The 4,461-nt window shown below is 61.0% G+C and overlaps 1 long non-coding RNA gene across 1 annotated transcript in view; it reads left to right on the top strand.

The window, feature by feature from the left end:
* The window catches only part of LOC107181425, a 3,816-nt gene extending 1,112 nt beyond the window's left edge, over positions 1-2,704 (top strand). The window contains exon 3 of the long non-coding RNA XR_001512126.1: positions 2,524-2,704. This is a non-coding gene — a long non-coding RNA (uncharacterized LOC107181425). The remainder of the gene's footprint in view (positions 1-2,523) is intronic.
* Positions 2,705-4,461: the final 1,757 nt, after the last annotated feature.

Here is a 4,461-nt window from a genome sequence, read left to right as displayed (position 1 = left end):
TCCTCTCCTCTCCGTGACAGGCGTGCCTTCTCCGTGACAGGCATGTCCTCTCCCTGACAGGCATGTCATCTCCGTGACAGGCGTGTCCTCTCCCTGACAGGCATGCCTTCTCCGTGTAAGGCGTGCCTTCTCCGTGACAGGTTTCCCTTCTCCATGACAGGTGTGTCTTCTCCGTGACAGGCGTGTCCTCTCCGTGTAAGGCTTCCCTTCTCCGTGACAGGCGTGCCCTCTCCATGTAAGGCGTGCCTTCTCCGTGACAGGCGTGTCCTCTCCGTGACAGGCGTGCCTTCTCCGTGACAGGCATGTCCTCTCCCTGACAGGCATGTCTTCTCCGTGACAGGCGTGTCCTCTCCGTGACAGGCGTGCCTTCTCCGTGTAAGGCTTCCCTTCTCCGTGACAGGCGTGCCCTCTCCATGTAAGGCGTGCCTTCTCCGTGACAGGCGTGTCCTCTCCGTGACAGGCGTGCCTTCTCCGTGTAAGGCTTCCCTTCTCCGTGACAGGCGTGCCCTCTCCATGTAAGGCGTGCCTTCTCCGTGACAGGCGTGTCCTCTCCGTGACAGGCGTGCCTTCTCCGTGTAAGGCTTCCCTTCTCCGTGACAGGCGTGCCCTCTCCGTGACAGGCGTGTCCTCTCTGTGACAGGCTTCCCTTCTCCATGAAGGCCAGGCCTGACCCTACGTTCTTTACTCCAGCCGCCAGCTCACCTGGTCCCTGACACTCAGAAAGAGAAGCTCCGTGTGGCTTCCCTCCACTGTCTTCTCCTGAGAGTCCCTCGGACAGTGGCCCCTGGTCACGCTCAGTGACACGGGGAGTTCGGGAAGGAGCCAGCGCACAGGACTGACTTTCTCTGCGTGTTGAGCGCCTGTGGGCCAGCCTCTCTCCATCTCATCTCGCGTCAACCCTTAAAACCACGGTCTTGTTCCAGTTCTTCCGGAAAAGAAACTGTTCCAGTTCTTCCAAAAGTGAGCCGTTTCCCGAGGTCAGGCGGATGGAAGGGGCAGACTAGCAGGGAGGGGCCGCAGAGCCCTGACTCCGCCTTCCCTCGCCCCCGACAGCTGACCTGCACTGGGGCAGGGGCGCCTGGTGGGGGTGGGCGCTGGACAGAGCCGTCCAGGAAGAGGGCCAGGACCTGCCCTGACACCGCAGCGGGCGGGTGAGAGGTGGGTCCGCTGCAGAGGCCGGAATGGGCGGGCACGGTCAGCACCATGGACAGCTCCACGCAGCCTCCTGCTGGGGGAGGGGGAAGGGGAGGGGGAAGAGCTGTGGTCCCCTGACCCTGGCCAGCTCCAGCCCCTCCTGATGGCTGTCCTGAGGGACCCCCAGGGGGCTGTCCTGAGTGGGCTCCCAGGGGGCTGTCCTGATGAGCTGCAACTGGAGAGACTGGTCTAAACACCCAGGGTTTCTGGGGAGCGAGCTGGTCCAGTGCCCCCCATGACCGCTGAGGTCTCTGAGGAGCTGGGGGCGGGACTTGGAGCCCTGCCGGTGGGTGGGATGTGCTCACACCCTGTTTCCACTCCCTCCGGCACCCAGACCACCCCAGTCCAGGCGGCGGCTTGTCCGAGATCACGCGCATGTTGGTCGGGCGCTCGGGGGCAATGCCAACGCCAAGGTGGGGTGAGTGATGCGTCTTTAAATTCCCCACCGAACAGTGGTGCCTGCCACCGCTCCTCAAACTGCTCCCGACCCCTCCCTCGGGCGCCCACACGCTCCAGAGAAAGACAGCCCGTCACAGCGGCACCGGGAGCCGACACGGTCGCCGTGGGCGCGGAGGACAGATCCCCGTTCTCTGCCGGAGACAGAGCTCAGGAGGCCGAACCCGACTGGCGTCGCCCGGTGGACAGCGAACTTCCGACAGCTGCCACATCACACACATCACACATCACATCACACACACATCACACACCACACACACCACACACGTCACACACCACACACATCACACACATCACACACCACACACCACACACACATCACACACTGTTGCTCAGGACAGTAGATTTGCATGACCAGAGAACAGTAGTAATGTATTGGACAGCTCCTCTTTTTCAATAGTATTTTGTTCATTTTCAGACAAACTACCAAAAGATGAGTAGTGAGGCTCACACACGCACACGCGCGTGCACGCACACACACACTCCACACCACACACCACACACCACACACCACTCACCGCACACACATCACACACCACACACCATCTCCCACATCACACACACCACTCACCGCACACACATCACACACCACACACCACACACCACAAACATACCCCACACACACATCACACACCACACATCACACACATCCCTTACATACCACACACACACACACACACACACACACACACACACAGTTAGGAGGGGCCTCTGAGACGACATTTAGGTCATGGCATCACTTACGGTTATTACAGAGCAAATTACCTCAATTTAAAGCTTAGGCAGGAACCTCAATGTTGACCCAGAGCCCCAGCTGGGAGCGACGCCGTCTGCCCCATAATTCCTCCTGTTGACTGAGTTGCACGTTGGCAGGTGCGTGGAGCGCGCGTGTGAAAGTTGGATGGGGTGGGCCCCTGAGGCCCCACGTGTCGGACAGAGCCCAACACGTGCAGTGCTGGTGTGTGGACTCCCCCGCCACCCACGGCCCCTGGAGCTTGAGCGAGGCAGTCCTGCAGGTGATGGGCATGGAAGACAATCCAGAGGCAAGTTGTGCCTGAGCAGGGCCCCGGGGGGCCAGGACTCGTGGACTCGCTGTGACCCCTGGTGACCGCCCCTGCCACTCAGGCAGCACGGGACTCCCCCACCCGCTCCTGCCTGGCCTGTCACTGACCCAGGCCTCCGGCTCCTTATCGATCGGCACTTTGCACACATTGGAGGAGCTGATGTGTGTGAAGTGCTTCTCCGGAGTCTGACACATCGCAGGCATGACACTGCCGCTGCCGGCGGAGCCGTGGGCACTGGCATCGCTGCCGTGCCAGCAGCCCGCAGACCTGGCCCGTCCTGGCCCCCAGCCGGACGCAGACCCGAGGATGCCCAGACCGTGTCTCCAAGACAGTTCCACCGAACGGGACCACTGGGCAATGGGGAGAAATCACATCCCAGGACCCACAGCTTCCCGCTGACCTGTGGGCTACAGAGGGTTAAAAAGGTTAAAAGGAAAGAGAGAGCGAGAAGGAGGGAGGGCAAATGCCCATTTCGTGCCTGGAGATGGACGGCCTCAGCGAGGCAGCAGCCCTCAAAGTGCTCTTTGCAAACGAGTTTTCTATTTTAGTTTAATGGCGTCCACTAAACGGAGCCGATGATTAAATATTGAAGCAGGACCCGGAGCCCGCGTTCCATGCGGCCGGTCTGCGCGGGAGGAAGCGGCGGAGCAAATGCACATGTCAGACCCCGAGCCCACGCCTGCGCGGAGCCGCGTCCGATGTCCGTGCAGCTGCCGGGCACATGCACGTTAGTTTGGCCAGAAGGTGAGATTGGGAGGGGCCCGATCAGGACTCCCCACCCCCAGCCCACCCCATCCCACCCCACTCTGCCCGGCCTGTTCTGTTGGGGAAGGTCACGCGTGTTCACTAAGGCTGCACCGTGGTCACTAAGGCTGCACCGTGGTCACTAAGGCTGCGCCGTGGTCACTAAGGCTGCACCGGGTGTAGAGCAGCACAGAGGCCAGCAGAGCAAGTGGCAGACACACTCCAGCCTGGGCTGCCTCCATGGGCGGGTCCCGGGTCCCACAGGTGTCAGGCCCTCGGGGCCAACCGGAGAGGAGTCACTGGCTGGGAGTCACCGCCTCTGGCTCAGACCCTGCACACAATCACTTGGCACCTGGGACGAGAGACGAGGAGGCCAAAGAGCACCAGCCCCTCAACCAGAAAGGCTGCGGCCACTGCTCCCACGGAGAGGCTGGGAGAGCCCCAGTGTCCGTGGGGCCGGGCCCCCGAGGAGTCGGTGCCTCTTTCCAACGGGCTCCGTGCAAAGGGGCGAGGAGTTCCTCCCGCCAGGTACCGGCTGTGCTGTTTGAATTTGTTTGGTTTTGTTTGTTGGGGGCGGGGGGGGAGCAACATTGATGTGATGTGATTGCCTCCCGGATGCACCCCAGTGGGCAGGAGATGGAACCTGCTGCCCAGGCTCACGCCCTTGACCAGGAATTGAACCCGAGGCCCTTGGGTGCACAGGCCGGTGCTCTAGCCACTGAGCAACACAAGCCAGGGCTTGCTTGAGGTGTGTGTTTATCACCTTTTTAAAAAATTGAAAACATAATTCAGAAAAACAAACCAAAACATCCTCACACGAGGTCAAGAGCTGCTGCTCCTTAAGCTGTGTTTGCTGCCCTCCCGGCCTCTGTCCGCGGGTGGAAACAGTCCATTTATCGGGAGAGTTGAGTCCGTCGCTCACACTTTCTCTGATGCCACAACTCAGGGCACCTCAGCCACAGGCCCTGCCGCCGGGCGGAGGCGCTGACTGGGGTGGCGCTGG

Source organism: Myotis davidii, unplaced genomic scaffold (genome assembly GCF_000327345.1).
Source record: "Myotis davidii unplaced genomic scaffold, ASM32734v1 scaffold72, whole genome shotgun sequence".
NCBI classification, from domain to species: domain Eukaryota; kingdom Metazoa; phylum Chordata; class Mammalia; order Chiroptera; family Vespertilionidae; genus Myotis; species Myotis davidii.
This window is presented reverse-complemented; position numbering and strand designations above follow the sequence as displayed.